The sequence below is a fragment of the Chinchilla lanigera genome, unplaced genomic scaffold (genome assembly GCF_000276665.1).
Source record: "Chinchilla lanigera isolate Chin_1 unplaced genomic scaffold, ChiLan1.0 scaffold00145, whole genome shotgun sequence".
Taxonomy (NCBI): Eukaryota; Metazoa; Chordata; class Mammalia; order Rodentia; family Chinchillidae; genus Chinchilla; species Chinchilla lanigera.
This window is the reverse complement of record NW_004955546.1, coordinates 2,783,771-2,799,655: the sequence shown is the minus strand read 5'-3', so window position 1 is coordinate 2,799,655 and position 15,885 is coordinate 2,783,771. Positions and strand designations below refer to the sequence as shown.

At 40.3% G+C, this 15,885-nt stretch overlaps 1 pseudogene; it reads left to right on the top strand.

Moving 5' to 3' along the window:
• The first annotated feature begins 14,284 nt into the window (after positions 1–14,284).
• LOC102028471 lies at positions 14,285–15,145 on the top strand (annotated as a pseudogene).
• Positions 15,146–15,885: the final 740 nt, after the last annotated feature.

Here is a 15,885-nt window from a genome sequence, read left to right as displayed (position 1 = left end):
ATATAGGAGTTATTTATCTATCAGCACTCCACCCCAGCTATGTGTTTACCCTGTCTCGAACATAATAGGTGTTTGCCACTAACCTAAGTGGGAGGAAAAAATAAAGAACTCTCCCTACCTGAGCATTAACACTATACTGGGTAGGTTGCTAGGCACATGGCATGGGCTTACTTGATTTTATCAACAAAGAAACAGGATCAAAATGCCAGTCACCACTGCAGGTGGTGAGGATAGTTTTCTTGAAGACATAGGGCACCAAAACAGGTAAGCCTGCCCTTTGCCTGGCTGTGGCTGCGGTCCAGAGGGTAGTGCACTTAGGGTCTGGTATGAAAGAGCAGGAATGCACCAAGACATCCTGCAGGCCCTGGCCACCTCCTCAGGTTGTCCTGACAAGCCACATGCCTCAAAGCACTTGAACTTCCTAAAAGTCTTCTTCAGTCTTCACTCTTTGCTCCATGGGGCATCAAAAAAAGCTTCCTTCTATTTCCTCAAGAATGATCTCCTTTATGGGAAATAGTAGGGTGGATCTTCATGAAACTAAAAACAGAAGTCCCCTGTGATTCAGTAATCCAACTCCCTGCTATACATCCAAAGGACATGAAGCAGGATGTCCAAAAGACTTGTGCTCTCTTTTCTCCAGCAGTGTTGCTTGAAAAAGCCAAAATATGGACTCAACCATCACCTGATGAATGTATAAAGGAACAGAGATAGGTACACGCAATGGAATACCATGTGGTCATGAAATTGGTGAACACTCTGTCATTTGTGACATTATGGGTAGAAGTTGAGAATTTTATGTTAAATGTAATAAGCAGGCAAAGCCACACACCCATGCTCCTTGGACCAGATGAAGCTGCACCCCACATGTATTCAATGGAGCCACGCATGGCCCCCCCAACCAACTCTGTCACCTGAATCCTGGGCACTGGGCATGGCCATCTGCTAACTCTGACCTGGCTCTATATTTCATTTCCCCTCGGCATGAAGCAGCAGAAGTGCCAACCAACAATCTAATGGTGAAAGAGGCCAGTGCTAGGGACAGAAGGTAAGCCCAGCAGGCCAGCAGGTCTAAGGAGAAATAAGAGACTTGGCCAGTGGTGCTAACTCCAAGGATAACGCGTAGCTATTTTTTCAATTTTTATTCTTTATTACCACATGTTTGTAGTGCATAATGATTACGTTCCTTGTGGGGAGTTGGCATGTGTACATAACATATCTTAATTTTTTTCATCCCTGCCCCACCTGTTCTTCCTTCCCACAGCTATTGTAAAGTACAAAAACAAAGTGGGGTTTTACTCTGAAAGTGACATCTTCACACAGGTTAGAGTTGGAACTCTTCTACATCGTTGGTGGAAATGTAAATTAGTACAACTATGGACATCAGTATGGAGCTTCTTCCACAAACTGAAAATAGAAATTCTATTTGACCCAGCTATTCCCCTTTTAGGTATCTTGGCAAAAGAGTTAAAGACATGGTATAACAATGATACATGAATAACTCAGGTATATAGCAGCACAATTTGTAGTAGCTAAATCTTGGAAGCAGCCTATATGGCCATCCTATATGTCCTCCAAATTTCTTCTTATGAGAACAAACTGGAGCCCACCTAACTATTTACCCTAGTTACCTCTAATATAGTCATACTATGAACTACTGGAAGCTAGGGGATCAACATATAAATTTAAGGGGACTCAATTAGGTCTTTTGTACTCTTCATACCAAATATTCCCTACTTTCCACTCCAGCACCTAAAATCCCATGCTGGACTTCCCAGTGCTCTATGTGAGACCCCTGGCCTCTTAAATAGAAGCCCTGGGAGCTCTTCAGTGCTAGGCATGGCCATCTGTTTTAGTCAGGGTTTGCAAGGAAAACAATTTCATACAGAACACATAATTCATTTTATAATAGTCACGCAAAGAGTCAAATGCAAAACAGCACAGGACAGTGAATTCCTTCTGCACATTAAAGACCCAAAGAATTCAGCTGAGGGCCTGTATCCCACAGCAATGTCCTACATGAATCCAGATGAAGACCTAGAGCCCATGACAATGTCTCATGCAAGTCTGTATCAAGGATCTGCTCTGGGAAGCTATTCCCCTTTTAGGTATCTTGGCAAAATCCAAAGGTCAGTGGTGGAAGCTAGAAAGTCTATGCCAGCAGGATAAAGGATCTGTGCCAGCAGGCTGAGGGATCTGCACAGGAGCCATGAAGTGATGCTCAAAGTAAGGACCAGAGCTCCCCCAAAGTGAACTGCAGCCATTTGCATCAACAATGAGGTCCCAAGCTCCTCTGACAATGAGAACAGCCAAGTTCATATCAGGAAAGCCAGCATGACCAGTTCCTCCAGGAGAAGCAACAGCACCCCCTGTTTCTCTCCAGTTCTCCTTTTTTTGTTGTTGGCAACAATCCTCAGTTAAGCCCTTCACACCCAGGGCCATGTTGATTCAGTTCACCTGAGTGTAACAAGTTTGCCACCAGTTGTCAATCCACCATACTGTCTTTTCTGGTAGCATCTCTATCACCCATAAAACCAGCCTGCTGTAGTGTCCCCCAAAATATGTTTCCTCAGTGCTGCAGCACCAGAAGGTGGAGCCTGGCAGGAGATGCCTGGATCATTGGGCTGGAGCCTCATGAATGGACCCATGCCTTTCTGCCCTAAGTGAGTTCTCCCACTCACGTGTTGGGACGGTAGCCAGCAAATCTGCTCCTTGTGTTTTGTCTTTTTACATCACCTGTTGCCCCTCACCTTCCCATATGAATTGTAACCACAATTGTAACATCATACCACATTTTAATAATAGATACAATGAATCACTTCCGTTTTGTTTTGAGATGTGGGTTTGTTTTAGAGATGGGAATTGCTATGTTGCTCAGGGATTAGGAAATCCTTCTGCCTCAGCCTCCCAAGTAGCTGGGACTACAACCACACACTATTGTATCTGTCAAATAAAGTGACCTACAGGCTCACTTCTAAAATTGACTTGATGATTACTCTAGATGCACATAAAGGGTACAAAATAAATAAATTCAAATAATGCTCTGTCTATAGCATCTGTGTTCCAGGAAAGGAAAAAGTCTGTGTTCATTGGATTAAAAGAGCAATTGTTTATCAGCTTCACAAACATGGCACCCTGTGGTTAGGTGGTGGGAAGCTATATTTTCTGACAGTGAGGTGAGCCTGGGCTGAGATAAACAGCAGGCCTGGGGAGGCACTAAACAGTATCTCCTAGGCATTTGCCAATTTCACAACATTCTCTGTATAACAGTACTCACCCATCTTCTCCTCAAGGTCCACCTGCAGGGTGACAAAAGGATCCAGAATACAGAAAACAAATTGGAGACCATCACCCACTATGAGTTCTGGCATTTCACATGGTATCTCATAAAATGTGACGCACCTACCTCTGAATATAACAAATACAGTGAGCCTTCAACATGTATGGACTTTATATTTGTGGACTGAAAATATTCAGGAAATTATTCATCTGTACTGAACACAGATATTCTCCTGTTTTCCTGTTATTTACCCTAAACAATAAAATTCATTTGACAAATTATACTATCTAACAAATTCATCAGTGAGAAGATGATTTCAACTCATCTCACATCTGTCTGCATATGGACTTCCAACTGCTACCTTTCATCTTTCTTCTGGGTCCCCTCCCTCTTCCAGCAAGCAAATATGCACCCCCAACTTCTCCCCAAGGGCTTTGTCTGTGAAGGCCAATTCCCAGTAACAAGAACACAAAAAAATGTGAAGGGGAAAGTATCCAGGACAAGAAGATAGCTCCATGCCAACCAGAAGGAGCCATACTCCCTGATGGTCCACCTCCCAGGCAGCCTAATGTTATAAAGCCTGCTCCTTCCAATATTCTGTGAAGGATCCATTTCCACATGTGTCAGGGTTATATCAATAGAAACCAGACTCAAATGAGCTTAGACAAAAGGAAATATTTTGGATTCAGACTCCAGCAGGCATGATGACACCTCTCCATGCTCTAGAAGTCTAACATCAGAAGCCTCCCCTGCCATGAATTACATTCTGCCTAATATTTCCATTTACTTCTCAACTACTGTAAGACGAATTTCCTTCTACATGCCAAGAGATGCAGCTGAGACCCTCAGTGGCAGTGGGCTAAAAATACTTAAGACCAGGGTAAGATCAGGGTAGGAAGGAAGCCACTAGAAGGACAGCAGCAAGTGTCACAGCCACAGAGGTCTCAGGACACCGTAAATGCCTTGAGGTGCTTCTAGGTAATTCTTTTTCTTTTTTTGATACTGGGAATCGAACTCAGGACCTTGCACTTGCCAGGCAGGTGCTGTGCTGCTGAGATATATCCCAGATCCTACTCTGGGTAATTCCTTGAAGGAAAACACTTGAATCTGAAATGCCAAGGACCAGGAAGTGTGCTTATGAATTATCTTACTTATTTTCTGGCAGCCATTGAAGAGCTTACCAAAGGAATATGAAAATGATAAATATACAGTGGCACAGAGAAAAGGAGTCTGACAACTGTGTCCAGAATTAACCTGACTAAGAAAGCTGACAAGCAAAACTAGACTTCATCTCAGAGACAGAGGAAACCCAGGACTTCTGCAGGCCTAGACATGTCTCGTTGGTTAACTAGGTCTTTGTCCAAGGATCCTGTGTTTACAGCATAGAGCACTTGTGCAAAGAACCCCAGAAACATCTACTTCCCTGGCTTTGACTTGGGTTGTACCATAGACCTCACCCTTGTGAAACTGATATCTGACTTCTTTATCATACAAAACAATTGCCATTAGGCTCTCATGACAGGCCAGTTGATTCTTCTTTCTGAGGTTGGGGTCTAAATGTTGCATAATGAGTATGGCTAAACCGTAACGCATCAGCCTAGCCACAGGCAGTCAGTCTGGGGGGCCTGTGCTGCCAGGTGTTTCCACTTGCATTTCTGGATCCAGGTGAGGTGTGGAGGGGTCAGGAGATTCAGTACATCTATAGGGGTCTCTGGCAACATCCATATATACAATAGTACATCTGAACTGATACACCCAAATATCAAGTCTCATTCTCATTCCCCACAAAGCACCACCAGGTGGAATGCGTGCCTGAGTCAGAGAAGCCAGCAGTCTTCCTAGTTTCTCCAGAAGCAGGACTGTATAAGCCTACCTCAGGATGGAGGACTGAGCATAGGGGACAACTGGAATCAAATATCAGCCCCTTGGCACTGCCCAATATATCATATCTGGATTTTCAAGGCATCACTACAAAATAGGCATTCTTGAAGATTTTTTTTTTTTACTTCTGAGCTGTCATGTTTTAATGTGTCCCCCAAATCTGATGTGTTGGAAACTTTTTCCCCATTGTGGAAACTTTGAGAATTGGGACCCTTGGGAAGTGCCTGAGTTCTGAGCGCTCTCTCCTCAGTTATGTACTAATGGGTCATCAAGGGAACGGTTTGTTATAAAAGTGAGCTGTCTTTGGCAAGCTTGCTCTGTGTCACTATGCATTGCCCTGTGCTATGCTATGATGTAGGAGGAAGACCCTCATCAGATACTCAGGCTATGCTTTTGGACATTCCACCTTCCACAACCATGAGCTGAATAGACCTCCATTCTGTATAAATTACTCAGTATCAGGTACTGGGTTACAGTAACAGAACACAGATTAAAACACTGGGTAACTGAAGTTTAGAAGAGTAGAGAAATCCATTCACAGTTCTCTGGTGGTGACAAAAGGGCAGAATTTCAAGTCAAGTCTGCTCATTTGAAGCCTGTGTTCAGTAAAGCCAGTGCTGCCCCTGTCATGCCTCCTCTCCAAGTTCCTGCAGCACCTGAATCCAAGGGAAAAGTAGTAGTAGGAGGATCAGGCTGAACATCAGGAAGGCAGCTTCCTCAGGATGCAACAGGGGCATCCACAGCCTTTCTCCTTCCTCTCCTCCCTTTGTTTGATGCCCCTATGACCTTGGCATCAAGGAATTCCAGTAGATGCTAACCAGCCTAAAGATCCCAGACCACATATTTTCATTTATTTAAAACTACGCTTCCTTATGGATGTTCACTGTAAGAAAATTGAAAAGAAATGCCTGTGAGATGTGCTATCTGTCCTTTGCCATGCTGCATGGGTGAAAAGGAACTCACCGAGACTGTGGGCCTCTGGCTCACCATCCACTGGATATAGGCTCCCGTCTGGCTCATGGGAGTCAATCCTATAAGTGTGATAGTGCATAGGTTCGCAGCAGTACATCAGTGAGCACAGCCCCGTGAAGTGGGTGTGATGTTTACTGTCTACTGAGTTCACAGGAAAAGCCTCATTTCCTGAAGTCAGTATGCTTTATAGTTCTCATTATCACCAAAGTGTGTTTCTCTTGAAGCCAGCTGTGGCAGGGATGTTTATATAAGGATTAAATGCTAACCACAAGAGGAAACTGGTTAAGTATGGTGACAAATGCCTGCAGGCACTAAGCCCATTTTTATCAGAAGAAGCAATGGGTACTGTATCAGCCTCAACTCCACTCCTGGCAATTTTCTCAAGACCTCAGTTATACATGACACGTAGGAAATTCAGATTATACTTCAGTCTTGCAACTCTTAAGCAAGAGCAAATAATTCAGTTGTTTAAACATTTCTTTGGGGCTAATTAAAAATACTTATAGATAAATTCTGATTGGAGTTGTGATTTTGTGATATCACTTACAGCTGATTCCCAAGGCCCTGTATACCTGGATTCTTTAGAAGGTAGAGAAAAAAATGTGTTCATATTTTTGGGGACACATTTCCAGAAAAGAGTGTGGGACCATGGGCATGAAATGGGACAGGAGAGGAGTATGATACATGAGGGTGCCATGGTGAGCTGACCACATCTCCACCACAGTGCAGCTCATTTCTCTACCTGAAATGTCTCCAGAGTCCATGGGAAACTACTGTAACTTGAAAGTGTTGAGAGGGGAGCCATGGAAGGAAGACCAGGTAATGTAACTGCAGCCTTCCTCCCATTTCTTCTCTCCCATTGGTCAAAATCCATCTCATATTGCCATCCTGGCAGTAACCTCTGGGATGCATCAGTGAAGCTATTCAACTAGCCACTGGGGAAACCAGAACCCCTATGGAAAAATTCCTGCTCCTAAGTTGTGTCTCCATTTAGTAGATTATGTTCAAGGGGTTCTCTTCATGTACTTGTGGAAACAGCAACATTCTAAACTTTATTACTACATGAATGGCAGGGGACATCACAAACCTGGCTGCAAACAGGATATGAGACCCATGGCTTAAGCAAAGCTTAGGGTGGCTGGTAGACCAGATCAGGAATAGCATGAACATTTATTCCATTACAGTCTATTTTTGTTATGGTATCACATAATTCTGTACAATATTGACTAGTTTTTAAATGAAAATTCTTCTTTCCAAAAATGCTATTTTCTTCTTTCTGCCTATCTGCATTCCATCTCTACATTATTTATATAGGTCCAATACATTTCCAATGTACTTTTTCATGCATAGAAACTTGGATATACAAGGAGATGCAATTATCTTCAAAGTGGATTGAACATGAGGTAGGAATATATGAAATTAATGTTCCCTGATATCAACATTATACAGACATACCACAGGAAACAAAAATTATAAGAGAATATCCCTCATAAATATAGATGTAAAACTACTTGTTATAATATTAGCAAGCAGAATCTATCAACATGTATAAGTGACTATGTACCATGTCAAGTACAAGGTTCATGCAACATCCAAAAACTCAACTAGTATAATATAGCATAATAATAGTCTAAAAGACAAAGCCACATGATCATATAGACAGATATAGAAGAAGATTTTGGCACTATTCAACACTTATTCACGGTAAAAACAAATAAGAATGACAAAAAATCAACAATATTTATGAGTTCATAGCTTAATGGGATTCAAGAAAGAGATTGGTGACAGTAAACTCTCTCTACTTCCTGACAACTAGGAAGTGAGCAGTTTTGCTCCATCATGTGCTGCCTACCATGATGTTCTGCCTCACCACAGGCTCAAGAGCATTGGGGATGCCAACCATGGACTAGGACCTCTGAGATAGTGAGCCAAAATAAATCTATAATGGAGCTATAAGTTAATCATCTTAGGTATTTGGTTAGAGTGAAAGAAATCTAACCCACACATTCACACTATTTAAAGTAATGTTCCTGATCTCACACAGTAATAAAAGTATCATGATCTGGATAAGCCCACATTTCTGAAATCTGGGATGGCCCCTGAGGAACTGTCCATAAGTTCTGAGAGAAGTTAAAATGGTACTAGAAAGAAATTCTTCTCTGTCAAGAGAATGGGTCCCACTCACCACATTTGTTGTACAATATACACACTTAGGTTGAGATAAAGGTTGCAGGAGGTATGATAGACATTGTGAAATGAAAGGAAACTGCTCAAAAGTAAAGAGCAACTGTGATGAGGGAAAAGAGAAAAGAAGGGGAAATTGTGTATATATGTATCTACGGGATAGATATCACAGTTGTACTACTGACTTCTATCACTTTATTGAAAGGAACAGTTAAGGATTAATTATTTGATCAAACTTATGTGTCTATATTTGTTTTCCTGAATAACCACTTTGAAGAAATCAGTATGTAATACAACAACCATTGTTAATTTCCCATCACCTTGTCTGAATTTCAGTACTGTTTGTATTGTTCTTGTGTTATTTTGTAAATGTAAGTGTGTTTGTTAATATATTTTCGTTCTTTTATTTTTTAAAATAAAAAAAAGAGATTAAGGTTGCAGTTATGGCCTCCTTTTCTCCCCAGCGAACTTCACATCATTTGATCAGTGCAAGCACCATGTGACATACTTTGCAAAGGTCCTTCACTTCTCTTGGAGACTCAGATGTTCTGTTCTATGAGACCCACAGCAGGTTCCATCACAGAATCTAATCTCCCATTGCCCATCTCAATCATTCTGATGTTCCCTCTGTCTCTCTTGCTAATTGACCTACTATCAAAAACTTAAAGTGCAAATATGAACATTTCCATACGTGGGTGGGCTTAAAGCCAAAAGAAGAAAGAACTAAGGTAGATATATATTTAATTTGTCTGACAGACAAAAGAAAGATTGTCTAGGATAAATAAATATTCTACAGATATTTAAATCAGTCCTCCTCTACTCAAAAGAGGACTGATTATGGTAAACCAACAATGATAATACTTAAGGTAGATAAACATGCTGCGCTTATTTTCCCAAATTTACTGCTTCATAATGGAATAGCATTTACAAGTGTTCACCACTGAGTTTTGTCTCCTGCTCTCACCCTCCTCTTCTTCCAGCATCCCTGACTCAGAGTTGAATGGTTCCTGCAGTAATTAAGAAATGACTCAATGCTCAGCTTTCGGTGTGAAAATGAACACCCACTGCCCATACTGAGACAGCAGCTTTAGGAGAAAAAGGCTTTGCGGCATCAGCTAATCCAGTTCTTACCCTGAACACAAGCGTAAAACAACATCTCATGCCAACCAAGACAAGATACAACACTCCAGGCGGTCAGCATTAGAAAGGGGACTGATATGGGCTCATGACAGGGAGATGGGAGGGTATTTTCAGAAACATATCCAGAAGTGCGTTAATGCCCTATATAACCTGTGGTCCCTCTGCCTCACCCCCCCCCCACTGGGTCAGGGGCAGGCACATGCCACATTGAACAAGTGGTAATTTTCCTACTGTGGTCTCTAGTCATTGCTTCTGTTTTGAGTTCTTACCAAAAGAATAATCTTGAATATCACACCTGGGTCAGAAAAAGAAAGATTCAAAACTCCTGAAGAATAGATTCAAGAAAAGAAAAGATTCAAAACTCCTGAAGACACTTGTTGAAGTCCTGTCTGTTGTCCCACTGTCACTGATTACTGTGGTTTCTTAGCCACATAAAAAATGGAAATAAAGTGTGGGCTGGTTCCTGAGATTATAGATGACCACCACCATTGTCTACTCTCTTCTTCAAAGCCTTCTAAGGGAAAGATTGATTTCCAAGATGTTATCAACCAGATGTTTTTCTTGCCCAATTGCATAGAAATTATTAGTTGGCAAGCGTGGTTATTTTAACAGTCCTGCACTTTGAATTCTTACAGTTATCATCTCTTTTAATATTAGCTGCCCTCCTTTCTGCTCAGAGAAAGCACTACTGTTAGGTCTCAGGAATATGGTGGCTCCTGGCAATTTTTTGTATCTCTCCATTGCTCTCTGCTGCTAGATATATCTAGTGATACCAGTTCCAGATGCTGGCTGATTTCTGGTTTATTTTTTTTCTTTTTGTTTTTTGGTTTTTGGGGGGTTTTTTTGGTACCAGGAATCAAACTCAGGACCTTGCGCTTGCCAGGCAGGCTCTTGTGCCTCTGAGCTATACCCCCAGCCACTGGCTGATTTCTGAAACAGTGGCATTTTGTGTTACCAACCCTTATTGTAAGAACTCAGCATGTTTTACTCAAGATTGAAATCACGAATAGGGAAAATATACTATCCATTACTTGTTTCTTTGATAGTCCTGCTTTTAAAAATGCATAGTTTAATCTAATCACAAGAGCATGGAATCTGTTCCTTGAAATAAATGGTACAAATTATTCAAAAATATCAACTCATGGTAAATCAAGAAAGGCTGGGGCATGTTTTCAGATTAAAATTGGATAAAATATTTGATGACTAAATACAGTTTGTCATCCTGTACTTAACTCTAGAAGATTGGGATAATTGGTGATGTTTTAATATGGTCTATGGATAATATATGTATTGAATGTTCTGATTTTGGTAAATATAGTAAAGTTTTATAAAATAACAACAACAACAAAATCTTTTGTTCTTGAGAAATCTGCATGAAGTTTTCATGTACAAATGATATTAATGACCTCAAGTTACTCTTAGACTGTCTTTAATGTGGGGGTTTGAAAAGAGAGGCACAGAGAGAAACACAGGAAAACAGAACTAAAGCCTTAAAAGTGAGCAAAACATTAACAGTCAATAAATCTGAGTACATGGGAATCTTTTTAACTATCCTATTGCTTTTTTGTAAAATGAAGCTATGTTTTAAAAGTTTCTTTTAAAAATGTTTCTATTGGGAAAAAACACAAGATAATGTTGAAAATCCTCAATGATTAAGGAAATGCACATCAGATCTACCCTGTCATACCTCTTCACACCCATAGAAAAGTTATGATCACAAAGGCAGGTAATAATGCCATGTGCTATTGCTGAGTTGCAGATTAGAATTGTACAGCAGTTCCTAAGAAGGGGCAACATGGAGTTATTAGTTCATCCAGCAATTCCACTCCTAAATACAAACCCAAGAGAACTGAAGTTTGTACTTACCGGGGACTCCTGCAGTGAGCCTCCAGTCTGCTGCAAGGTGTTATGGTGCACAGCAAAAGAGAAAGAGCAAGAGACAAATAGCAAGCAACAGGGATCTGGGATAACCAGTTAGTTGTTCATGGAGAACAAAAAGGCCATGAAGCAACAAGAACCTTGGCATTTATTGAATGAGGAAGAGATTATCAGGTGAGGTGGTCTTATGCTAAGAAGGATCTTGCACTGGAGTATGTTTACTAGTCTTAGTCTTAGTCTTAGTCTTAGTCCTAGTAGGTAGGAGAGGATGGCCCACCAATAATGAGATAATGAGATAATAAAAATCTCAAAAGGGTGATACCAATAATCCCAAGCCCCTGTTTACCCCTTAGGGAAGTATGTAAAACTAGCCATTGTGAATTTGTGGTCCCCAACAGGTACTCAAATATTTACTTGTATGAAGTACTTTGATACTATGGAATATTATAAGCAAAAAAAAAGGAAAGAAATACCGATCCATAAAAACATTATGTTGTATAAAAATGCCAGTCAAAAAAGGCACATGTCATATGATTCCACTTGCATGAAATGTCCAGAACAGGCAAATATTTAAAGATAGAAAGGAGATAAACTGGTGTCAAGGATTGGAGGGGGTTACCTTATTACAGATAAAAGTGTCCTTTTTGAGGTTATGCAAATGTGTATATTTTGATGTTGGCTGAACAACTCTGAATATATTTAAGAAATCTTTAAATTTCACATTTCAGATCCATGAATTGTATGGGATATAAATTACATCTCCATAAATTCATCATCAAATGAAGCATTTTCTATAATCACTGTTCCAGTGTTTAAATGTTCCAGTCTGTTTAATAGATTTTCTGCTCACCCTATTTAATTTTATCTGGAATTCAGAAGCATGCATGACTTCATTGTAAAGCTTTATCTTGCAGCAGAAAAAACATTGGGGTCAAAAGTAAAAGACATTTCTGTCAGAGACAGATGTGACTTCGATGTGACTTGGAAGAGTCTGTTCTTGTTCCTGGATCCACCCTTTGTCTCTACTCCCTGACTGCCATGTTAGCAGTTTGAGTGTGTGTGTGTGTGTGTGTGTGTGTGTGTGCGCGCGCGCGCGCGTGCGCGCACGCGCATGCACACGCACACGCACATACCATGCCCTTTCACTGTGCAGTGGAAAGCAATGAGATTGTGTATAAAAATAAATTTCTTCTCCTCTAAATTGCATGTATTGAGTACTTTGTCCCAGCAGTAAGAAAGTGACACACACAGGAAATGATGCCAAAAGAATCGGGGCTGTTATTTTGACTGCAAATAACCATGTGGCTTAGAAGCCTTGGCAACTGGTTTGTAAGAAAAATTTGAAAAGTTGTGGAGATACCTGCTACAGAAGTTGCATAACGCTGTAAGTTGAACTGGATGGGAAGTTCTGGTCAATAGTCAGAAGACCAGAATGCTGACAGGAATATATTCAGTAAAGGCCAGGCTCAAAAGATTCCAGTTTGGAAGAAGGAATCTTTTGGGAGTTGGACTAGAATCCTTATAAGGCTGTAGCAGAAAATAAAAGACATCTCATGATCATGGATTGGGGAAGCCTTAACATTGTTAAAATGTCTATATTACCCAAAGTGACCTAGAGATTTGTTCTAATCATATCAAATCACAATTGTGTTTTCATAAAAATAGAGAAACAATCAAAAAATTCATGTAGCATATGAAGGGATCCTGAGTAGTCAAAACAATCTGGAAAAAGAAAGACAAATTTGGAAGACTCACACTTTCTGATTTCAAAATACATTATAAAACTGCAGCAACCAAAACAATGCAATAGTGAAATAAAGGCCAATGTATAGACCACTGAACAAGAATAGAGAGCTCAGAAATAAATCCTCAAATTATCTTCAGCAAGAGTATCAAGACTACATAATAGTGAAAGGACAATCTTTTCAACAAATGATATTGAGAAAAGTATATCTACATGAAAATAGTGAAGTCTGACCCTTATCTTATACCACCCACAAAAGCTAACTCAAAGTGGGTTAAAGACCTAAACATAAGGACTAAAAATATTAAACTCTTGGAAAAAAAGTGTAAGTTAAAACTTCATAATATGCTAATGATTTCTTGGATACAGCACTCAAAACAAATGAAACTATATCAAAGTTTCAAAGTTCCGCATATCAAAGGAAATTAAATAATCAACAGCATGAAAGGCAACCTATGAAGTGAGAAGAAACATTTGCAAACTGTGTATTTGATAAAGGGTTAACATCCAGAATATATATAGAACTCTTACAATTCAACAAGAAAACAACCTTGTTAAAAGTAGGCAAATTACTTGAATGGGTGTGTCTTTAATGAAGAAATATAGGGCCAACATATCTGTAAGAAGAGTCTTTGTATGTCTATATGTGTTTTCATGAGAAACTATATTGAAGATATCAATATGTAATACAATAAGCATTGTTAATTCCCTACCACTCTGTTTGTAACTCTGTAATGTCTGTGCTGATCCTTTGCTATTTTGTAAAACGTTGTCGATCTGTTAGTATTTTCCTCCTTTTATTTCTAAAATTAAAAAAGAAAAGTCCATATTCACTAATCACTAGAGAAATACAAATCGAAACTGGATGCGGTGCCGCGGGCTGTCACCGGGGCCAGTGGGCCGTGGAGCTGCCCCTAGCCGCGGCTCCCTGCAGGCGGCAGGCACATCCCGTCGGCTTCATGAGTGCTGGGAGTGCCGCCCCCTGCCCGGGAGTATCTGTTAGTGCTTTTCCAGAGCCTGGAGCTTAACCTGGAGGAGACGTGGGGGAGGGGGTACTTGGTTTGTTTCTCCCGGAAATTTCGCGTTTTGAACGTTTTGGTTAATATACTGAGGTCTTTGGTACACGGTGTCGCCGAGCAGCCCTTCTCCTGCATGTCAGGATCGTTTTCCTCCTACCGAAGCCGTCTTCTTGCTCCCAGAGATGCTCAATGTCTCAGGCTGTGCAGACAGATGGAACTCAATCATTAAGCAAAACATGGGCACTGATCTTATACAAATTACAAAGAACACCTCAGGAAGCAATAACGGATGGCTTGGAAATTGTGGTTTCACCTAGCAGTCTCCACAGCGAATTAATGTGCCCAATTTGTTTGGATATGTTGAAGAACACTATGACTGCAAAAAAGAGTTTGCACCGTTTTTGTGCAGATTGTATTATCACAGCCCTAAGAAGCGGCAACAAAGAATGTCCTACCTGTCAGAAAAAACTAATTTCCAAAAGATCACCAAGGCCAGACCCAAACTTTGATGCACTCATCAGCAACATTTACCCTAGTCGTGATGAGTATGAAGCTGATCAAGAGAGAGTATTAGCCAGAATCAGCAAGCACAATAATCAGCAGGCCCTCAGTCCCAGAACTGAGCAAGGTCTGAAGATCCAGGCCATGAACAGGTTACAGAGGGGCAAAAAACAACAGATTGAAAATGGTAGTGGAGCAGGTGATAGTTTGCCCTGTAGTTATGCATCCACATGTAGCAATCAGGAAGCAGGCCCTAGTAACAAACAGACCAAAATATCTGATGATTCTGGGCTTGAACTTGATAATAACAATGCAGCAGTAGCAATCGATCCAGCAGTGGATGGTGCTAGTGAAATTGACTTAGTATTCAGGCCTTGTCCCACACTTATGGAAAAAGATGACAGTGCACAGACAAGATACATAAAGACTTCAGATAAGGCTACTGTTGCTCACTTATTGAAGTATGTGGCTGTGAGGTTAGCTTTAGAAGAACTGCGAAGCAAAGGAGAATCAAACCAGATGAACCTTGATACAGCCAGTGAGAAGTAGTACACAATTTACATAGCAACAGCCAGTGGCCAGTTCACTGTAGTAAATGGCTCTTTTTCTTTGGAATTGGTCAGTTACAAATACTGGAAAGTGAACAAACCATGGAACTTTATTATGCTCCCACCAAGGAGCACAAAGAAGATTTTAAAAATCAATTCTGGACTGAACTTTTCACAGCCTAATTCTTTAATACTAAAGATGTACCATCATTACTTTTATGGACAGATCTTGGATATGTTGTTCAGTTTCCTTTCTGAGCCAGACTCATTTACACTATTAGACTTATTTCCCCTTAATTTAAGATTTACTTTTTGGAAGGGACTGCATTTATTCAACACTTTTTCTTTCCTTTAAAAAATATACATAAGTTGTTTGCTTTCACAAAGTATAGTTCCTTTTGGAGCACCCTTTCACCCAGAACTTTTTCATAGGTATGCATTCTTAAGTAAAAATTAAATTGACTATCATTTTCCCTCTCCCCTCAAAAGTTTTCCAGGCCTATAGAATGTTAAATACAGTAATATGTATTCCAAATTTTTTCCCTGTTGGAGTCTTATATATTTATAGTTTCTATACAAACTGTAGTATCTTCATGAAGACCAAGGCTCAAACTTACTGTGCTTAAAAACAATTCTCATGGGATTATAATTGTCATGGGATTTTCTTCCATAATATCTCATTTAAAAGGAGATTCTTTATGAACTTGGTGTCCACTGTCATGCAATGTTATTTTTCTCATT